A 15,009-nucleotide genomic window follows, 5' to 3' on the forward strand; every position below is an offset into this window, starting at 1 on the left:
CTGCGTTAGGCCCAGGGTTTGATCCTGGAGACCTGGGATCGAGTCCCACGTCAGGTTCCCAGCATGGAGTCTGCTTCTCCCTCTGCCTGTGTCTCTGCCTCTCTCTCTCTCTCTCTGTCTGTCATGAATAAATAAATAAAATCTTTAAAAAGATTTAAAAAAACTTCCTTGATTAAGTATATCTTAATTTTTTAGGGATATTATAAATTCCATACAGAGTTTCAAACTGGTAAAATATGATCTATCATATACTCTTATTTTCAATATCTGTAGGATCTTTATTGATACTCTTTTTCTTTCACTGCAAATAATGCTAATTTGGCTGCATGTGTCTCTTTCTTTTGGTCAGTCTTACCATGGGTATGTCAATTTTATACATTTTCAAATATCATTACTTTTTATTAATTTTTTATTAATCAATTATTTTTAATTTTATAATTCTGCTTTTTAAAATATTTTATTCCTTCTACTTTCCTTGAATAATAACTGAATACATAATACATACATACTGAATACATAAATATTATACATGCACATGAAATAGTTTCCAAAATTGAGTACACTTATGTTCTATATGCACTTGAAAATATGTATTCTGTTGTGTTTTCTCTAATTTTTGGTGGCAGCGATCTATTCATGTCAACTATGGCAATTATGCTTACCGCAATGTTTATATTCTCTGTATACTTCTGATTTTTACAAATCTGCATACACTACCAATTATTGGGAGAGGTCTGTGATTTTAGATTTGTCATTTTTAATGTAATTCTGTATTACTTATCTTATATATTTTGAATCCCTACTGTGAAGTTCATATAAATATAACAGTTATATCTTTCTAGTATACTGACCCTTTCATCATTTTGAAGTTTTCCTAATTATCTCATTATATTTCTTGCTGTTGTGTCTACTTTGTTTTTATTACTGACATACTAGCTTTCTTTTTGCCTGCTAGATCTTTTCCCAACCTCTTATTTTTAACCTTTCTGTGTCACCACGTTTAAAGTAGTGACAGTAAATTTGAGTATTTTTAAAAATCTAGTCTTACAGTCCTATTTTAAGTGGAGCATTGTGTCCATTTATACTAAATGTATTGCTTGACATATTTGATTTTATATTTAGCTTTTACTATTTCTTTCTATTTTTCCACCCATTTTATGTTCTTTTGTCTCCTCTTCTTAGGAATTAATTCTTTCATTACTGATTCATTCACTTTTAATTAGCTTATCCATTATATATTCTTTTTTTTGTTATATATTCTTTACAATGATCTTAGTGGTTACAGTATGTAACTTTAATTTATTAAAGCCAGAAATAAATTAATACCTTTTAGCTGAAAATGCAATGACTTTAGAACACATTTAATCTAGTTACTCCCTCCGTCTTATTGTTATTCTGTCATGTACCTTAACCCTTATATATTTTATGCATCGCAATACATTATTGTTTTGTAAAAAGGATATCAACCCATATACTTAGTTTTTCTAGAGCTTTCATTCTCTCATGTATTTCTTAGTTCCCAAATGTGATCAATCACTTATCTAAGGAATTCCCTTTTAGTGTGTGTATGTGTGTGTGTGTTTAAGTGTGGATTTGCTGGCAATAATTTCTTTAGTTTTTCTTAGAATGAGAATAAATTTATGTCATCTTTATTTTGTTTAGGGTAATTGTCACTTGGGTATGAATGGTTGTGTGGGTAAGATTGGTACTGAGGGAGGTCGTCTGTGAGTGTCGTGCTCATGGTGGGGCGTCACCCCTGGTATGCCCTACTGGCAATGAATTCTATTGCGTCAGGTAGTTGCGTTGGTCACGGGCTGGTCGGGAGAGAGGGCATTTGCGAATGGGGTGGTAATTACGTACGGGGGGGTGGTCTGCGGTTATTAGACACTACTGTCTGAATAGTACTGTACCTCTGGCTGGGTCCAAAACTTGTGTGGTGGCCTTTATCTCCAGGGGGCAGGGTGTCACGGGGCTATTGGGGCTTACGGGGTCTGCATGTGGGTGGCTGTGAGGGTTGGGGGGCGGTGGCATGTATGAAGGACGGGTGGGGGGGGTTGGTGGGTTGTGTAGATGGATAGGGGAATTGCAGGCATTTTCTCGGAGGGGAAGAGTGATGGCGGCGGCCTCGGAGCGGCTCTTCCTTCGTGGTGCCGCTGGGGGGGAGGTGTGGGGCGGGGTCGGAGATGTGTCTTGGGTGGGATGTCTAGCACACTCCACCCCCCCCCCCCCCGCACTCATCCATATAGGTTTTCTCTCCTTCTTCATTCCCAGATTAATTTTACTCAACTATTATTTTACTCATCATTATATTAATCACCTATTAATTTTGTTTAAACAGTAGATAACTCCATGTGTTGAGTAATTAGTTTCTATTATTGCTTTCTTAGCTCAAAAGTTTCCACTTGTTTCTTTGACACCAGATAACAATTATCTGATGAAATTCTTCCTGTTGTTGTCTATGTTCTTGGACATAGTAAGTTGTAAGTCTAGTCTCACAACTACAACACCTGGATCCTGTGCTCTGTTGTCATTATTGGTTTTCCTGTTCCCTTCCTTTTTTTTTTTTTTGTATGCCTAGTTTAGTCTTGCCTTTTATTTTTTAATTAAATTCTGAACAGCATACATGAAACGTTTAAAGCCATTAAATAATATTCTCTTTTTTTCAGATAGAATTGAGACTATCCTTTCTTAGGCAGGCTATGAGGGAACAGATCTTTTATTTAACTGAGGAGTGAACTGATTCAAGGAAGTGGTGCAGTTTGGGAGAAGCTTTATGTACTTATGTTTGCCCATAGCTTCTCACTTCAGCTATTAGAGATCTCAGTCAAGAGCCTGTTAGTGTTTATCAAAGGTCCTCCTTCTTTGCTGGTCAAGAACTCCCTTATCTCCTTTTCACCAAGAGATTTGATAATTGTATAAATTTTCTAGTATTCTTTTAGTTTCTTAGTCTTTTTCTCCAAGCACCTTAAGAATTCAATAAATGTTATAAGGGGAGGAAAAAAAAGAGGACTTGGCTTACTTCTCAGCACCTCCCTTCTCTCCTCGATGTTGGCTCCTTAAATCCTGCCTGCCCTGAAAAATCTTGTACTTTAACACTGTCTGACTGCTAAAGCTCTGCTTGCTTCTCTGGTTCTTGGCAGCTTGCTATCCTCAGCCTTGTTTTTCAGCTTCTCACTCAGCATAAAGATTTGGCAAATTCCTTATGGGATAAACTGTGACAGATAATTGGGCTCTTCTCTCTATAACTTCCACTTCTCCAGAATCTTGATCTCTTAATGTTGTTACCTCAATAGCTCTGGATGACTTCAAACAGATTTTAAAGTATGTTTTACCTAGATTTTCCCATTGTTTTTAGTGGCAATTTTGGTCTTTCCTAGGCTATTTAATCATAGCTTTCTTCTATGTTGTTAAGAAAATATTTATTTTTCAGAGTTATCTAAATTGTCTTTAACCCATGAGTTGATCCAAATACTCTATAGCCTGTTCTGTTTATTCTAAGTGCATTTCTTTTTTATTTAATTTTTTTTATTTATGATAGTCACAGAGAAAGAGAGGGGCAGAGAGAGAAGCAGGCTCCATGCACCGGGAGCCCCACGTGGGATTCGATCCTGGGTCTCCAGGATCGCACCCTGGGCCAAAGGCAGGCGCCAAACCACTGCGCCACCCAGGGATCCCTATTCTAGTCCATTTCTATGCACACATAAGTTATTGTGCGCCAGTTACAATACAAAATGGAAAAGTTTCAGGTATTCTGAGTTGCATATCTTATACAGTAAGTGGCAGAATTTACTGTAAAGAAAATCAGTTTTATCTGACACCAAGTCTTAATAGTACAATAAACTCATAAACACTCATGATTATCAAAACACTCATGAAGTAGAATTATGAATTATTGGCTATTCCAATTTTGTTAATTAGTATTAATTTGCTATTTTTTCATCACATGGCAATCTCCTAGCGCTCACAAGAGAATAAATGACAGCCAATGTCTTCATTTTAAAGTCCAAATAAAAAGAGGAAAAACTATTTATTTATTTTTAAAATTTTTATTTATTTATTCATGAGAGACACACACACACAGAGAGGCAGAGACAGAGGCAGAGATAGAGAGAGGGAGATGCAGGCTTCATGCAGGGAGCCCAATATGGGACTAGATCCAGGGACCCCAGGATCCCACCCTGAGCTGAAGGCAGATGCTCAACCGCTGAGCCCTCCAGGCACCCCATGAGGAAAAACTTTTAAAGTGAGCAAATTCTACTCATCTATCCTTTCTAGAGAACAGGATTTTCTTTACTTGATGTAATTAATATATAATATCTGACCAGTTCTTACAACCCAGTGTAGAAATAATTTGATGACCTCTTTTGCTACATTAAAGCAGGAATTTGCATATTTGATTTACTTATTGGTTTATGTATTTATGGAGAATGTGACATCAGGGTAAATTTAATGTTATGTAACTATATCTGAAAATAGAATTTTTCATGAAATTTGAATATTTTTGTGAATACCAGAAATACCATAATAGCGTAAAGTCTGGTCCTTGCTCTCTGCAAGCTCTCTATTTAGTGTAGCAAGTGCCAAAAAAGTGGTTTAATCAAAATATATGTGAAGCCTTGTAAGGCTTCAAATAATTAACCAATTTGGACTGGATTTGTAAAGTAAAAAACAGATTTAAAAAAAATAAAGTAACAAACAGATTTTAAAAATTAAGGAAGAAATAAAATAAACATGTCAGGACAAAGGAAATTAATTTCAAATATCAACAAGATATCTTCATTACCTTAATACTTAGCACTGTGCCCATTGCATAAAAAGTAATCACAAAGAGGATGAGAAAAAAATACCTTCTGAGTTCTATAGACTTGAAAAAATGTTTCAGGATGATTTAAAAACATTTTCAAGATGGCATCTATTTTGGAAGGTATACCACCCTCCATGTTCTTTGCCATGAAGGGAAGAAGGGGAGAGTATATCAATCATTTCTGACCATTTTTTTCTCTCACTGTCCATTACCATATCAAATATCACCACACACTAAGAAGAGAAATTATTGGGGCAGTAAGAATGTGGGAGTAGCAATGTAGGACTGAAGACTAAAGATTTATGTATCTTTTTAACTCTGACATACCAAAGAAAATTGAGTATCATTTAGAGTTGTTTTGGTTTTTTGACAACCAAATGTCTGTAATAAAATTCATTTGTAAGAGAAGAAATAGCCTATATTTATATATTCTTTATCCTATATAGTCTGTAAGGGTCTATAATAATGCAGAGCAGCTTTCTTTGATAGCCAGCCTAGTCTTACCCTTCAGAAAAAATTTGTAAAATTATTTCCTTTACTGAGACACTAGGCATTTATTGTGCATCTAGACTGTGCAGAATATTGGGGACTAGTTCTGAGAAAAATGCTAATGAAGGAGCTAATATCATAAATACATAAGATATGTTATTTATGTACTTGAAGAATTTTGATTTCTTAATATAAACAATGGGATTTCATTTGATACTTTGTTTGCCATCACACTCTTCAGCAATGCTGCACTAAAATCAGAAATACAGTCAACTATTTTTTACTAAAATCAGAGGAAAACTGAGTCTTTGCTTAAAATAAGATATACATATAGAAGATTATAAATCAAAGAAAGCAATAAAACCTACTTAGTCATATCTTAGCCATTAAAAAATACATGGGTTACAAATGACTTATTCTTGGAAATAGTGCCTCAAATTCAAATTGTGGCATAACTCACAGTTCCAATAAACATGAAAAAGCTGTCAAATATGGTTCTAGCTCCCAAAGATACCATCATCTGCATTAAAAATAGATGAAATGAGAGAGAAAAAATCTGTAGTTTATATTTGTCGTTCTTTTGTTATCTTCATGTATTTCAGGATAAAGGGCTGGCAAAGTTCAGAAAAACCTTCAGGACTTCAAAGGGAATTCATGGTTGCAATTTTAATATTTTAGAGTAACCCATATTTTGGACTAGACAGCCATTAAAATCTGTTGTTGTCTAGTAGTCTCTTTCCTTTAGGCCAAAAGCCTGTTTTTGCTACAGCTAAAAGAAAGAGCTATTAAAAAAAAAATACTGAAGATGAGAGGACAAACGGGAAGAAAATTTCATGATCATTAGTCAGGAACCAACAATCAGAGTGCAACTGGGAGTGCCACTTGTTTCAAATCTTTGATTTGAAATTTTATAAGAACTAACATGCTCTGGAGCCTTTAGAAGAGAACATTCAGTTTAGTTCAAAGTATATCTCACTCAGACCCTACTGGGCTATATGGACTCTTAACATTTTCTTTGAAAATTCCTCCATTTAAAAAAAAGAAAAAACAAATTACCCTGTATTTAATAAATTTTATAAAATAGTGGCACAATTCTCAAAAGGAAGTTATTTCTAATATGGGACTCTAATCATATGTCAAGGGAACATATGAACCAAGTACCTGACTCAATAGGAGGTTTACTAAATAAGCAGAGTCCTACAGCACTTGAGTCAACTATGTCACAAATAGAAGTCTGTGTGTGCATGTAGAAGTCTGGGACACCGTGGGGTTACCTTGCTTTTATTGCTATTGTGGTAGCACCTAAAAAAATGGAAAAGATAAGAAAACTGGTGTAACTATACTCATTTCAGGAAAAAATAGGTTTATTAAAAACAGACTGCAATAAGAGACAAAGATGAATGCTATATAATGAAAAAGGAGTGAAACGAACAAGAAGATATAAAATTTGTAAATATTTGTGTACCCAACATAGGAGCACCTAAGTATATATAGCAAATATTAACAGAACTAAAGAGAAAAATTGAAAGCAATACAATAATAGTAAGAGACTTTAATACCCCACTTACAGCAATGGATATAGATAATGCAAACAGGCAATCAACTAGAAAATATTAAATGACACATTAGACCAAACAGACTTAATATGCATATACAGAACATTCTATCCAAAATCCTAATACACATCTTCTCCAGTATACATGGAACATTCTTCAAGATATACCAAATGTTGGGCCACAAACAAGTCTCAATAAATTCAAGAAGACTGAAATCATATCAGGCATCTTTTCTGAGCATTATGGTATGAAACTAGAAATCTATTACAATAAGAAAATAAAAACCACCAACATATGAAGGACAAACAACATGTTACTGAATAAGCAATAAGTCAAAGAGGAAATCAGGGACACCTGGGTGGCTCAGTGGTTGAGCACCTGCCTTTGGCTCAGGTTGTGATCCAACGGGTCCTGCCATCTAGTCCCACATCAGGTTCCCTGTGGGGAGCCTGCTTCTCCCTCTGCCTGTGTCTCTGCCTCCCTCTCTATGTCTCTCATGAATAAATAGTAAAATCTTTTAAAAAAAGAAGAAATCAAATAAGAAATTAAAAAATACCTTGAGACAAATGAAAAGAAGACTACAATATACCAATATCTGTGGGACACAGCAAAAGCAAAAGCATTTCTAAGGGAAAAATTCATAGCAATAAAGGGCTACATCAAGAAATAATAAAAATATTGAATAAACTATATAACTTTATAGCTAAAGAAGCTAGAAAAAAAACAGAACAAAATAATACCAAAGTAGAAGAAAGGAAATAATAAAGATAAGAACAAAAATAAATGAGACTAAAAAGATATTAGAAAACATTGATTTAAACAAAAAAAAAAAGAGAGAGAGAGAGCTGAACAGCCCCGATGGCCCAGCAGTTTAGCATCACCTTCAGCCTAGGGCATGATCCTGGAGACCTGGGATCAGGTCCCAGGTCAGGCTTCCTGCATGGAGCCTGCTTCTCCCTCTGCCTGTGTCTCTGCCTCTCTCTGTCTGTGTCTCTCATGAATAAATAAATAAAATCTTTAAAAAATAAAAAAAGAGACATGTATCTTTGAAAAGATAAACAAAATCGACAAATCTTGAGCTAGGTTCACCAGAAAAAAAAGAGAGGTTTCCAATAAATAAAATCATAAATGAAAAAGAATTTACAACTGATACCACAGAAATATAAAGGATCATAAGATAATACTACAAACAATTTATCAACAAATTGGACAACCTACAAGAAATGAATAAATCCCTAGAGACATACAATCTTCTAAGACTGAATCAGGAAGAAAAAGAAAACCTGAATAGACTGATTATTAGGATGGAAATTAAATCAGAAATCAAAAATCTCCCAACAAAAGTCCAGGACCAGATGGCTTCACTGGTGAAATCTTCCAAACATTCAAAGAAGATTTAATACCTACCCTTCTAAAAAATATTCTTCCAAAAAATTAAAGAGGAGGAATGATTCTAACCATATTTTATGAATCTAACATTATCTTCATACTAAACAAGGACAGCACGAAAAGAAAAGAGAAGAAAAGTAAAAGAGAAAGTGAAAGAAAAAGGAGAAAGGAAAAGAAAAATTACCAGCCAATATCCTTGATGAATATAGATATAAAAACCATCAACAAAATATTAGCAAACTGAATTCAATAATATAGTAAAAAGATCATACAGCATAATAAAGTGGAATTTAATCCAGTGATGCAGGGATTCAACATCTACATGGTTGAACATGGTTCAACATCTACAGGGCAACCAATGTGATACACTATGTAAACAAAATGAGTAAGAGACATACGATCATCTCAATATATGCAAGAAAAAAAGCACAATAAAATTCAACATCCACTTATGATAAAAATAAATCTCTCAACAAAGTGGCTATAGAGTGAATATATCTCAAAATAGTATGACAAACTCACAGCTAGCATCATGCTTAATAGGATACCACAATGAGATATCACCCTATACCTTATATCTGTTAGAATATGAAAAGCTTTTCCTCTAAAAGACCAGGAACAACACAAAAATGTTCACCCTCGCCACTTTTATTCAATACACTATTGGAAGTCCTAGCCATGACAATTATTATTATTTTTTTAGCCATGACAATTATTAACAAAAATGAAATAAAAGCTATTCAATTAAAAAAGGAAGAAGCGAACTGTTAATACTTGCAGATGATATGATAGTATACATATAGAAAACTCTAAAATCCCGTCTAAAATCTGTTAGATCAAAGATGCAGTAAGGATGCAGGATACAAAACATTAATATTAAAAAGATCAGTTGCATTTCTACACACTAAAAACAAACTATTAGGAAGGGATATTAAGAAAATAGTCCCATTTATAATAGTACCAAAAATACTCAAATATATAGGAATAAATTCAACCAAAGAGGTTAAAAACCTGTACATTTTAAGACTGTAAGATACTGATAAAACAATTTAAGACATAAAAAATGAAAAGTTAGTTCATGCTCACAGATTGCAAGAATCAACATTGTTACAATGTCCATACTACCCAAAGCAATCTACAAATGCAATGCAATCTCTATCAAAATTCCAATGGCATATTTCATAGAACTAGAACAAATAACTCCAAAATTTATAAGGAACCACAAAAGATCATGATTAGCCAAAGCAATCTTAAGAAAGAACAAAGCTAGAAGTTTTAAACTCTGCTATAAAGTGATAGTAATTAAAACAGTGTGGTATTGGAACAAAACCAGACCCACATGGAACAGAACTGACAGCCCAGGTATAAACCCACACACATTTATAGACAATTAGTTTATTGACAAGAGAGCCAGAAACGTATAAATGGAGGGTGGAGTTTTTTTTTTTTTAAATAAGTGGTATTTGTGAAAACTGTATAGCCACATATAAAAGAATGAAAATAGACCACTATCTTGTACTATACACAAAAATGAACTCAAAATAGATTAAACACTTGAATGTAAAACCTGAAGCCATAAAATTCCTAGAAGAAAATATAGGTGATAAGCTCCTTGACATGGGTCTTAGCAATGTTTCTGTGGATCAGACTCCAAAGACTAGGGAAAGAAAAAGCAAAATCAAACAATCAGGACTATATCAAACTAAACATCTGCACAGTGATGAAATCATACTCAAAATCAAAGAGAAACCTATTGAGTGAGAGAAGATATTATATATCCAGTGAGAGTTAATATCCAAAATATAAGATGAACTCATACAACTCAACAACAAAATCAAAACAATCTGATAAAAAAAAAAGGGCAGAGGACCGAAATAGACATTTTCCCAAAAAAGACATGCAGATGGCCAACAGGCACATTAAAAGATGTTCAGCATTACTAATTATTAGGGAGAGGCAATCAAAACTACAATGAGATATCACCTCATACCTGTTAGAATGGCTATTGTCAAAAAGACAAAGACTAACAACTGTTCGAGAGGATCTAGAGAAAAGTAAACACAAATACTGTTGGGATTGTAAATTGATACAAGTCACTATTGACAACGGTATGAAAATTCCTCAAAAAATTAAGGGTAGAACTACCATATGATCCAGCTATTCAACTTTTGGGTATATAGCCAAAGAATATGAAAACATATACTTCCAACAAAAAGAACATAGGGGTATTCACTCCAGCATTATCTACAATACACAAAATGTGGAAACAAGCTAAATGTCCATAAAATGATGAATGGATAAAAAATAAGATATGTATCCACAATGGAATACTACTTAGCCATAAAAGGATGAAATCTTGCCATTTGTGACAGCAAATGGGGTATTATACTAAGTAAGATAAATTGGAAGGAGAAAAAATAAATAAATATGATTTAACTCATGTGGGATCTAAAAATAATAAAACAAGCAAACAAATAACAAAATAAACTCATAGATATGGAGATTGGATTGGTGCTTACCAGAGGTTAAGGGAGTTAGACAATAGGAGAAAGAGGTGAAGGGATAAATTGTAGGGTGATGGGTGGTAGCTAGATATTTAGGGAGGCTCACTTTGTGTGTACACATATGTAAAATTATATATAATTTTTATATATAAATTGTATAACTGAAATTTACATTTTAAAATATATATATTGCATGTCTTCTAGGCAGAAATCCTGTCTATGGCAGGTTGCTGTGTAATTCATTTGAGCATCTGTATTGTGTCTTATTCATGCTATTGTAATAGGCATACTAATTACAAAATGCTCACCAAAAAAAAAGAGAAAAAATAATCCTACTATTCATGAAGCTATGTGTATTTTTGTGCAACTGTATACCACAATGAGATATCACCCTATACCTTATATCTTTTAGATTATGAAAAGCTTTTCCTCTAAAAGACCAGGAACAACACAAGAATGTTCACCCTCACCACTTTTATTCAACACACTATTGGAAGTCCTAGCCATGACAATTATTATTATTTTTTTAGCCATGACAATTATTAACAAAATGAAATAAAAGCTATTCAATTAAAAAAGGAAGAAGCTAACTGTTAATACTTGCAGATGATATGATATTATACATATAGAAAACTCTAAAATCCCCTCTCCTGTCCGTGTATATATTTAAATCATATTGCTACTGTATAAGTATAGAAATAAATATTTCCTTAATGGTAATTGTCAGAATAAATGACTTTATTTTTAAAAGAAAAAAAGATGGTTTCATCTGCTCTGGCTCACCAAATGTAGATCTCTCATTCAGCAATTCTCTTCAATAAGAAAAGAAGTACAAGGAAACCTGGAACGTACTCAACACAAGCATGTCACCAATGGAACCGGTGCCACAACATGCCCACAAATGAAAAGCATGCACAATTGATTGCATGAAGCCAGGGAAGTGATAACCAAGGGTGATGCATGTGTAAATATTATATAGTGCTGGGTTTAAATTGAGCAGCATTGCAGAGGAGTTCAAATTGTTTTTGACAGACCATAACTATATCCTTGGATATTGCTTATAATAGAATACACTTGCACTTCTTTTTTTCCTATTGGTAATGGAAATTTAAGCATTGCCAATAACTATTCTCTTGAGGACAACAAAAGGAGGATATAAAGGCTGCAATAAAAATAGGATTGTTTAGTTTAAATATGTGTACAGAGTCAGGTTTCCAAAATTAGCCACAGAATTAGAGAAAAATCTAATTATGAACATTTTCTATCAGAGGGCAGCTCAATATCCCCCTGCCCAACATTACAATGACCAAAAGAGGGATGTAGATTTCAGTTTCTGAAGAATGGTATAGTTAATTTTCTCCTTGATTTCATCCTTTTTAAGTCAATAGGAAGAAGGAAGCTTTCTATCAAAGCAAAGACCAATAAGTCTACATGTAGAAAACAATTTGTAGTTTAGGGTGGGGTTGAGTTACCAGTATGGTTAGATATATACCAATAAGTTGGACTATGCAAAGTCACACATTTAGCAAAAACACTGTGGAGAATGCACAAAAAAAATATCAGCCATCATGCCCTAAATCAATTAGGTAAAGCAATAGTCTATCAATATGCAGCATCCATTCTCAGAATGCAAGTGAGAAATATGGAACATTGAAACAAAACAGCTACTTTGGCAGAAAATGCTTACATTATTACTACTAGATCAGCATCTGCTCCCAGGTGTGAAGTACTTTTGGCCTGCAAAACTATAGACTTGAAAAAGGCTGCATTTGTCTAGAACAAATATAAAAAGTACCATCAGCTAAGAGGGGATGTTGACACAGCATTGAGGTAGCAAAACAATGTGAAAATTTTGAAGGGAAGCCCCAGTGAGTCATGTGAACCAGTGACTCTGCATTCAGGGTCATTTTGCCCCTCCAAGGACATCTAACAATGTCTAGAAATACTTTTGGGTGTCCCAACTCTAGGATGTACTGAGTAGAGGCCAGAGATGCTGCTAAACATCCTACAGAGCACAAGACAGCCTCTCACAACAAAGAATTATGTAGCCCAAACCATGATCAGTGCAGAGTAACCCATTCTAGCCCAAAGGCAATGTCATTACAATGGAAGAAGAATGCTATTTTGTCTGTTTATTTAGTCTACCACAAGGAAAACTTCCTGGAGGCAGGAAATTTGTCTGCTGTGTACATTGTGTTATGACTAGTATGTAGAACAATGCCCAACACACAGTACATACTTAGTACATGTGTGATGACTGAATGCAAGACTGAGAAACCACAGCAGGAGAGGATTTGGCAGTCAGCTGGTTGAACTGAAATAGGAGAGGAATGATAAACCCCCAAGCGTCAGAGATGTATCTCATTACCCCCCAAATCCTAACACTGTCTGAACATCCCTGGAGACTACTTGCAAAGAGCTAAATCTCGAAGAACAGAGCAAATCATATTATTCCTCATGTAAACCTATTCAATAACAGGAAGAGGATAATATTTATCAAAACCATTGAAGTCAAAACATTCCAATACAAATTCTTATCTTCTCAGAGAGAAAATGTTATAAAGGGACATTTTACTATCACTGCTGTCATTAAACATCACTTTGACCTTCAGGGTCAGAGGTTAGCTCGTGACTGGGATAGCATGCAACAGGCATATAATCCTTAAAATTTGTATCTTCTTGGATGAAAATTCCAAAATCTCCATCTTAGGAATTGTTTATCTACTTTTCCCTATTCAGTTTTCAAATCATATAAGAAAGTGAATTTTTAATTAGTCTGCTTCTGTTTAAGAAAATCATTTCACAAAAAAATAAAAGCCAAAATATCACCAATTTCCCACTATAAGTTTGCATATTTAAAATGCAGTGAATTTCTTATTCCTTATTTAGATTTTATTTGATGATTTAATTTTTAATATCTACCAATTTCATCTCATTAACATTGGTCTTACTCTTGATATTTTTCTTCTATTGGTTGTCTGAAATATAAAATTATAACTTTTTCTTCTCAATCAGTTCAATGCTTGAATTGAATGTATTTTTGGCTATGACTTTTCAGAAAACATTAAATGCTTATCTCCTTTAGAATGGAAGACAATGAGTAATTCAAAAAGAAATTCACTAATCATATTGCTGCCAATAGATAAAGGCACAAAACTGATTTAAATAGCTAAAAAAGGCATTATTTAATGTCAAATGGCTTAAATTAAATACTAATTACATTCTACCATTGCAGACATATTAAATATTATTCCTCAATCCATGTTTGTATTACCAATTTACTTTTTTTTAATGCTAGAAAACCACTGGGGTAGGAACAGAAGCACAGTTAGCACCATGACATCAGAACCCAGCCCTGTCTGCTTGACACTAATAGGAAAATGATAGTGTAGAACTCGTGACAACCAAGTACTATGAGAACTGACTAGAAGCCACTCATTTTCTTTTTCTAATCATGATATGTGACCTTGGGTATTTAGTCTTTTGCTTATATTTAAATGATTTCATACATACCACTGGTCTCATTCTGGAGTATTCTACTCTGATTTCAGTTCTTCATTTCTTGCATATAGTTGTTGAGTAGTTTTATTTTTTTTTTTGTTTTGGTTTTTCAGTAAGAAATCCAGGATATTTTATCCTGAAATAATTTTGAATTTGAGAGTACCTGTCTATAGCTTTTATGCTGGTCTGGCATGTTGTGTGAGTTATCTTCTAGCATTATATTACTTTTTTTCAGAACAGTGTGGAAATTGCTTAATTGCCTTTTGGCAGTGACTGCCATGGAGAAGTCTGAGATTGGCTTAATTTTGTTTTTCTCTTTATCAAAAAATGATTTTCTTCCCAGAGTTCATTTTCTTCTCTTGGAGTGTGGTGACTTACATAGCATATGTCTCTGTGTTTATTCTGTATCTCTCATAAACAGAACACAATTTTACTTTTCCAGCAGATTCATTTGGGAAGTTTTTTTCTGTAATGTCTCAGTGTTCTCTGTTCCATTTGATTTTCAACTTCCAGCATATTTATGACAGTTTATTACATTTCACCTATCTATTATATTATCTATTATCTATTATATTATCTGTAGTGTTTGTGTCCTTTTCCTTTGTTTATATAAACAAGCTTTTCTTCTACATCATTAATTAATGCTTCTATTAACTATTGTCTGGTCTGTTCTTCAACCTTTTAAATTTATTATTAACTTTCTAATATGATTTTTTTGGTCTTGGTTTTATTTTCTTTCATATTTAAACTGAATTTTATTCACTTC

This window comes from Nyctereutes procyonoides, unplaced genomic scaffold (genome assembly GCF_905146905.1).
Source record: "Nyctereutes procyonoides isolate TBG_1078 unplaced genomic scaffold, NYPRO_anot_genome, whole genome shotgun sequence".
Lineage (NCBI taxonomy): Eukaryota > Metazoa > Chordata > Mammalia > Carnivora > Canidae > Nyctereutes > Nyctereutes procyonoides.